This window comes from Tupaia chinensis, unplaced genomic scaffold, assembly GCF_000334495.1.
Source record: "Tupaia chinensis unplaced genomic scaffold, TupChi_1.0 Scaffold000502_1, whole genome shotgun sequence".
NCBI classification, from domain to species: domain Eukaryota; kingdom Metazoa; phylum Chordata; class Mammalia; order Scandentia; family Tupaiidae; genus Tupaia; species Tupaia belangeri.
Window position 1 is genome coordinate 1,064,114 of NW_006160014.1, and position 8,711 is coordinate 1,072,824.

Here is an 8,711-nt window from a genome sequence, read left to right on the forward strand (position 1 = left end):
ATCCCTTCTCCTCCATTCTCCTCTCGGGATCTTGGGCATGCATGCACACGTGCCCGGGGTGAGTTTAAGCTGCTGGGTCCGGGACTCAAACCGCAGTCGACTGCATGGGAGTCCAGCCACATAGTCATTACACTAACTGCTGGTCCCACTATATTCTTTTTTATGTTGTGTATTTCCTCTTTCAGATTGTGCGAGAACTTCCTCATCTCCTGGAACTTATTGGCTCTTTTCTCCTGCCTCTTCTGGAGTTCATTGTCTCTCTTCTCTTGCATCTCTGTTAGCTTTGACACTATGAATATTCTAAATTCTTTATCAGACATTTCCATGAGTTCATCGTACTGTCTGTAGATGAAGAGGAGTTATTTTTTTTTTCCTTGGAGGAGAGGTATTTTCTCGGTTTCTCATGTTTCTTGTGCCCCTGTGGTGATTTCTGGCCATCTGATGAGTTATACATTTCTTCTTAATTTCCTGAAGTTCAATATACGTGTTCAGAGGCACACAGGAGGAGGTGATCTGCACTCTCTTTGCTGTTCCTTTTTCCCCCTTTGTACGATAGATTCAGTGGGAATTGAGGAATATTCTGAACCTAATAGTGTTCATATGTTTGGCTACAGTTCACTTAGACCTCTCTTTTTTTTTTTTTTAAAGAATTATTTTATTTTAACTTTATTTATTATTATTATCATTATTATTTTCCAGTTTGATCAGAGAGAGACAGAGAGAGAGAGAGAGAGAGAGAGGAAGTGAGAAAGCAAGCCACCAGGTCCGAGACTTGAACCATGGTTGGCCATGTGGGAGTCCAGCACCTTTAACCACCATGCCACTTGCCAGCCCCTCACTTAGACCTTTCTAGAAACTCAGCGCATGGAGGCTGAGCAGCAAAGCGATGAAGGTAAAAGAAAAAGGAAAAACAAACAGAGAGGGAAAAAACCCACTAAAATTAAAAAAAAATTTTTTTGAAATAAAGCATAAAATGAAAACCGTGTAAATGCACCACACGAATTGTTCACAACTCAAATTCAGTAGGCATCTCAGAAGGCCTTAGCTTTTGCTTCTCTTAATTGGGGGGGGGGGGGTGGGGGCGCGGGTGGGTCTGGGAGCTAAGAAAATACTTTACTTTAAAAAAAATTAAAAGAGGGACCAGCAGTTAGTGTAATGGCTATGTCGCTGAACTCCCATGTAGTTGATTGTGGTTCGAGTCCTAGACCCAGTGGCTTAAACTCAGGCCGGGTGCGTGTGTGTGAGTGCCCAAGATCCCGAGGGTAGAATGGAGGAGAAGGGATTGCGGCATGGCCATCCCCCCTAGGGGGTGATTTCTCGCTTTCTGTCTCTCTGTCTCTCTGTCTGGCAAGCACACGTGCCCTATAGCAAAAACCTCTCAAAACCAAACCAAAACAAAGCAAAGCAAAACAAAACAAAACAAAAATTAAAAGGCAGAGATAGAGAGAAGGATACAGACGGTGCCCTACCACTCTAACATGAGGTGTGGAGAGTGAAGTCTTAGCAGAAAATCTTGTCTTAGTCCCTGAAAAAAATTGTTCACAGCTCAAATTCAGTAGGCATCTCAGAAGGCCTTCATTTTTGCCTCCCTACTCTAGCATGGGATCTGGACGGTGAAGTCTCAGCAGAAAATCTTCAGCCTTAGTCCCTGAAAGGAATTGTTCACAGGTCAAATGCTGAACCATCTGTTCTGATGAATGGATGGGTTGCATGATCCCCATGGATTGTGGAATCTCCACAACATGGTGACAAGATGGTTTAGAGGAAACAAAGTGAAGTGGAGGTGCCATCTGGGGAGAGGGTTCTCACCCAGGGTGAAATGTGAACTTTTGAAATGGGCCAAAATGAACTTTTGCAGAAGCCATAAATATCCTGAAATGACAGTCCACCAAATGGACTTTTTCACCCCGAGATAGCCCTACAGTCGGTCCTGGAGAGCCTAGTGTTAGGATGGGTTGTTGCACTAGTGCAGTGGGGCAGTGGGGCCAGTGTGCGGCTGGTAAAAGAGTTTACCAGAGGCAGAAATGTGAGCATGAGCAGAAGTTAAATTTATTAGAGCTCAGAGCACAAAAAGGAGTGCCTGGAAGAGACTGGGAAAGAATACCTAGGGAGAGACCTAAGCAGGTTTGCAGGTTCACGCCTTTGCCTTTTCGTGGGGAGGGTCTCAGTCCTAAGGAGAGGGTAAGGATAAACTCTTCTAGCTTCAGTCTGGAAGGGGGTGCTGGACACTTCTCAGGAATGCAGAGAATCTGTCAGCCGCTGGTGATTGCTTGCAGGAGGTAGCACCACAAGGAGGTTTGAAACATCTTTTCCCTGTTGTAAAAGCTACTGGTTGCTGGATTCCCACATGGCCAACTATAGCTTGAAACTTACACCAGGCGTATTTACGTGTGTGCCCAAGATCCCAGGAGGAGAATGGAAGAGAAATTGGGGTGTGGCCATTGCCCCTGGGAGGTAATTTCTCATGTTCCCTTTCACTGTCTCTGTCTCCATGTGCTCTAAGGCAAAATCTCTCAAAACAAAACAAAAACTGGGGACCAGCAGCTAGCGTAATGGCTATGTCGCTGGAAACCCATGTAGTCGACTGCGGTTTGTGTCCTGGACCCAGGGGCTTAAGACTCACGCCAGGCACGTGTGTGTGCATGCCCAAGATCCCAAGAGGAGGATGGAAGAGAAGGGACTGCTGCGTGGCCATCCCCCTGGGGGTGATTTCTCGCTTTCTGTCTCTCTGTCTCTCTCTGTCTTTCTGGAGAGCGCACACGCCCTATAGCAAAAACCTCTCCCAAAAAAAAAAAAAGAAAGAAAGAAAAACAAAACAAAACAAAAACCCATACTTTTTTTTTTTTTGGAGAGGTTTTTTGCTATAGGGCGTGTGCGCTCTCCAGAAAGACAGAGAGAGACAGAGAGACAGAAAGCGAGAAATCACCCCCAGGGGGATGGCCACGCTGCAATCCCTTCTCCTCCATTCTCCTCTTGGGATCTTGGGCACATACGCACATGTGCCCGGTGTGAGTTTAAGCCACTGAGTCGGGGACTCAAACTGCAGTTGACTACATGGGAGTTCAGCAACATAGCTTTTATGCTAACTGCTGGTCCCTAAAATACCCCATACCTTATTGGGGGCTTTATCTTGGGCCCCTAACCTGAGCAAATTTGTTTCTGTCCTTTGGTAAGGCTCTTTTTTTTTTTTTTTTTGGAGAGGTTTTTGCTATAGGGCGCGTGCGCTTGCCAGACAGACAGAAAGCGAGAAATCACCCCCCAGGGGCGATGGCCACGCCGCAATCCCTTCTCCTCCATTCTCCTCTCGGGATCTTGGGCACGCACGCATGCACATGCGCCCGGCGTGAGTTTTAAGCCATTGGTTCAGGACTCAAACCATGGTCAACTACGTGGGAGTCCTGTGATGTTACCATTATGCCATCTGCCTGTCCCCAGGAAGGCTCATCTTTCTTTTTTTTGTTTTTGGAGAGGTTTTTGCTATAGGGCGCGTGCGCTTGCCAGACAGACAGAAAGCGAGAAATCACCCCCCAGGGGCGATGGCCACGCCGCAATCCCTTCTCCTCCATTCTCCTCTCGGGATCTTGGGCACGCACGCATGCACATGCGCCCGGCGTGAGTTTTAAGCCACTGGGTCCAGGACGCGAACCGCAGTCGACTACGTGGGAGTCCAGCGACATAGCCATTATGCTAATTGCTGGTCAGGAAGGCTCATCTTAAGTTCTTTATAAGAGAGCTTGCTGGCTCGTTTTCTAATGAACCCTTCACAGTTGATGGAATTAATCACCTTCTTTGAGAAACTATTTGTACAAGTATATGAATTTCCTTCTCTTCTTGTCCCTTTAAGCTGTGCACAATCTAAGCTTTGGTAGAACTCGCACTAGCTCTTAGCTGGCAATTCTTTAAAACCTGGAATAAAAGACCTCCTTTTGCTGTTTCTTTTTTATTTTGTTGTTGTTGTTGGTTTCATTTCAGATCAATGGATGAATTCTATACTGGAAGACGATGCTCTCAAATACACTACCCCTCTGCCCTCCACATGATAAGGGTGAGACTCATGCAGTTACAGTCTAAGCCATGGGTCTCAGATTTCAGCTAGCATCAGAATAATGGAGACATAGAGTACAGGTTGCTGGGCCCTACTCTAGCGTTTCTGATTCAGCAGGTGTTTGTAAATACATTGGATCCCCTGGGTCGACAACAGTCTTCTCCTAGGGATCCAGGGTAGAGCAATGAGATGTTGGGAAACTTGTGCCATTTTAGTTTTCCTCTTTTCTTTCAAATGCCTGATGAATGATGAATAGGCTTCTTTTGTTTCTTAAGTGCTGAGTGTTAGAGTGCTTAATTCATTCCCTCTGTGTGGGTAGGCAGGGGGAACTGAAATAGGCCAGGAGTGACTAAAATTAGTCCCAGGGGTGTTTTGCAACTCTGATGGCAGTTGAAACTTGAGGAAGGGGCAGTTATTCCAAAAGATGTCTGCCTACCAATGCCGAGGCTTCCTTCCTGCTGTGGGGAGAGCTAACAGTCACCGCCACTACTCTGTGTGTGTGTGTTTTTTTTTTTTTTAAGATTTATTTAATTTTATTTATTGCTCTTTTTTGTTAAAATAATTATTGAATTTTTATTTATCATTATTTTTACTTTTATATATTTATTTACTTTTGGAGAGGTTTTTGTTATAGGGCATGTGCACTTGCCAGAAACAGAGAGAGACAGAAAGTGAGAATTTCCCCCCCCCCCAGGGGTGATGACCATGCCACAATCCCTTCTCCTCCATTCTCCTCTCGGGATCCTGGGCACGCACACACACGCGCCCGGCTTGAGTCCAAGTCACCAGATCTGGGACTTGAACCGCAGTTGACCACATGGGAGTCCAGTGACATAGCCATTACGCCAACTGCTGGTCCCTATTGCTTTATTTTTAATATGCTTCAGGGCACATGTGCTCACCAGAGACAGAGAAAGACACACACACACACACACACACACACACAGAGAGAGAGAGAGAGAGAGAGAGAGAGAGAGAGAGAGAGAGAGAAAACAAGTCACCAGGAATGGACCCAGGATCGGCCTTGTGGCAGTCTAGTGCCTTAACCACCACACTGCCCGCTAGTTCCTCCCCCCACCAGCCCCCCCCACTCCCCGACTTAGACCTTCAGTGGGCTCTTGTGTTGGAATTAGGAACCAGATTGACACAACACAGCTTGGTGAGAGAAAAGCATAAAAGTTTTATGAATTTCACATGTACATGGAGATTGTCACAAGACAGCAAAGTCTGGGGAAGTAGCCAAAGCAAGGTGCTTTTATTCTTTTTAGACAAAGGACGATAAATTTGTGAAGAACTGACAGGACAAAGAGATTTCTGAGCTAGGGCAGTAAATACCTGAGAAGTAACTAAGAGATATGTGGGTAGGAGTGTGTGTGTGTGTGTGTGTGTGTGTGTGTGTGCGTGTGTGTGTGTGTAAAGCTAGAAGAAAACACAGATTGCTCCAGAGAGTTTATCTAACCGGGTCCATTGAGCCAGCCCAATTTCCAGGCTCTGGTGACGAGGACCATCTTTTCACATTGGTCTGGGGGGGGGCACCCCTCCCAAAGGAATATTATTGCCTGCTACATGTAGAAAAAGGCAGATCAGGGCCAGCTTGTGTAGAGGTGGTTAAGGCAGCTGGATCCCACATGACTGTCTAAGTAGTTCAAGTCCTGGGCCTGGTGGTTTGAAAAATACTCTGGGCATGTTTGCGTGTGTGCCCAAAATTCCAAGAGGAGAATTAGAGAAGGGATTGCAGGATTGCAGTGTGGCCATTTCCTCAGAGTGGTGCTTTCTCACTTTCCCTCTCTCTCTGTGTCTCTTTTTGTTGAGCACACACCTATAACAAATTAAAGAAAAAAGAACAAAAGAGAAAAAGGTAAGTCAGCTAACCTTTTCTGCAACTACAGTTACTCCAGTGTGTTCAGCTTGAAATAATCTCTCTCTCTCTCTCATATATATATATAAGCGAGAAATCACTGCCCAAGGTGGATAGCCACACAGCAATCCCTCTCCTGTATTCTCATCTGGGGATCTTGGGCACGCATACACCTGCACCTGATGTGTTTTAAGCTGCCGGGTTCAGGACTCGAACTGCCATCTACTATGTGGGAGTCCAGCAATGTATCCATCACACTATCTGCTAGTCCCTCAATATATTGTTAAATTAAACTATTTTGGCCTAAAAAGGTCTCTGTACTCCCACACTTGAATTCATGGATAAGCTGAAATTGTACATTAGACCGTTTTTCCTGAGATGGTTGCTAAGTTACAGTCAATCACACCGGCCACACTTCAGTCAGCCACAGAAAGCCCACCTACAAGGTGTTTGTACAGCCTACCATCCACCTGTAACCAATCCAATTGTTTCTCTACCTTATTCCTCACTTTCATTTCTGTACGTCATTTTTCTTTTCCAGAACTTAAAATATCAAGTCAACCATGTGGCTAGCCAGAGTTGCTTGAAAGTTAGTCTGCAAACTCCTCGATTGGAATCATGTTAGGATTCGCTCAATTAAAACTCCACTTGATTAAACAGATTTTTTTTTTCTTTTACCAATCCCAATTCAGTGTATTTTGGGGTGACACATCCTCCCTGCCTCTACTGTCATAGCATTGCCTATACCTTTTCCAAGGAAATTTTCCTTGCTGATTGTGACTGTTGTTGGCTGCTGATAGGCTAAGCCCAGCACCTATGGGCAGGAGTCTCTCTTGTTTGTAATACCAGACTCAGCACAATGCCTGACTCTCAGAAAGATTTTTTGTGAATGTTTGTTGGGGGAAGGAAAAATAATTCAGAAATTCACAAACACACATTCTCAGAAGTCTGGGGCAACAGTTCCTAGGAGGAAGGAAGCTGGGACATTGTGGATATTTGCGAGCATGAGAGGTTGCCATGAGAGAAAATGAGCACTGGGTTTCAATAGAGGTGCTGGGAACTCATTTTCTTAGCAGAGGGTCTTGCTGGTGCCTATCTGGGGGCTGTAGTTATAGAAGTTGCAATAGCTCCATGAGGGGAACCATCTGGTGATTGCATTCACTGTTCTAGCCCCTGTGTCTGGCACCGAGCCTAGCACATTGTAACTGCTCGAAAATGTTTGAGTTAATAATGGTCCAGGAAGGCCTCAGCTGTGGGGCTTGGCATTGGCTGAGGCTTGGGGATGCTGCAGATATCTACAGACAGCAGAGCTATTTAATATATTCAAGTCTCCACATTCGAATAGGAGAAAGTACTCATTTCACTTGTATAAGGAAAGAGCTTTATCAGTTGAAGGAATTTTAAATTGGACACAAAAATATATTTTCAAGTAAAGAGGACTTTAAAAAGTTTGTAAAAAGATGGAATGAAAGTATGAGTTCATTTTGGTGCTAAAACATATACTGAAATCCATTCTGCTCTTTCATTGTATGCACCTTTCATGAACTTTTGGAAGACCCCTTGTATTTCTCATAACAATGCAAACTGAAGTATATAGGAAAAAAAAAAAAAAAAAAAGACAAAACCCCCCCAGCTATTATTCTGCCACTCAGAGATACTGATAGTTACTTAATAATGTTTTTATTTTAAAAAAAATCTTTATTAAATTTTAATTATTATTATTATTTAAAATTTTTGCTATAGGGTATGGGCGAGGGAGAGAGAGAAAGCAAGTCACCAGGTTCAGGACTCGAGCTGTGGTCAGCAGTGTGGAAAATCTGGCACCTTAACCACCATACCATCTGTTGGCCCTGGCAGTTAAATTTTATTTATTTTAAGAGGTTTTTGCCTTAGGGTGCATGCACTCAATGGAGAGAGAGCGAGACAGACAGTGAGAGGGAAAGTGAAAAATCAATCCCCCAGGGGGAACGGCCACACTGTAATCCCTTCTCCTTCATTCTCCTCCTGGGATCTTGGGGACACACACATATGTGCCTGGTGTGATTTTTTAAGCCACCGGATCTGGGGCTTGAACCACAGTTGACCACGTGGGAGTCCAGTGATGTAACTGCTATTTCATCTGCTGGCTCTAACAGTTAAACTTTTGGATGTATTTCTCCTTCTGCTTAACGATTAGAATGCGATGTTTCTTACTTTTTCACTTGGTTAGCATTATTTGTGAGCATTTTCAAGCTATTAAATGTTTTCTGTGTCTTACTATTAGAAATAGTACTTCAGGGGCTGGCAGGTGGAATGCTGGATAAGGGCGCTAGACTCCCACATGGCCGACCATGGTTCGAGTCTTGGACCTGGTGACTTGCTTTCTTACTTTCCCTCTCTCACTCTCTCTGTGTCTTTCTGGTCAAATTAAAAAATAAAATGAATGAATAAGTAAATAATTCTTTAAAAAAAAGAAATAATACTTCAATGAACATCTTTATAAATCTTTATTTGTGTTTTGATTGTCTAGTGGATATTTTAGGTCAAAAGTTATGATATATATTGCAAAGTGTAAGTGGGGCAGCATATAAATTCTAACACAGGAGAATTGATAAAATGACTTTCTTCTTACCAATAATTAACAAAAAATAGGACGGTTGTTTCTGAAATAACCTCTAAAATAATTTTAGAGAGCCACTGTTTTTTTTTAATTTTTAAAGAATTATTAACTTAATTTCATTTTATTATCAGTATTATTTTTAATTTGCTATAGGACATGAGAGAGAGAGAGAGAGAGAGAGAGAGAGAGAGAGAGAAAGCTAACACGCC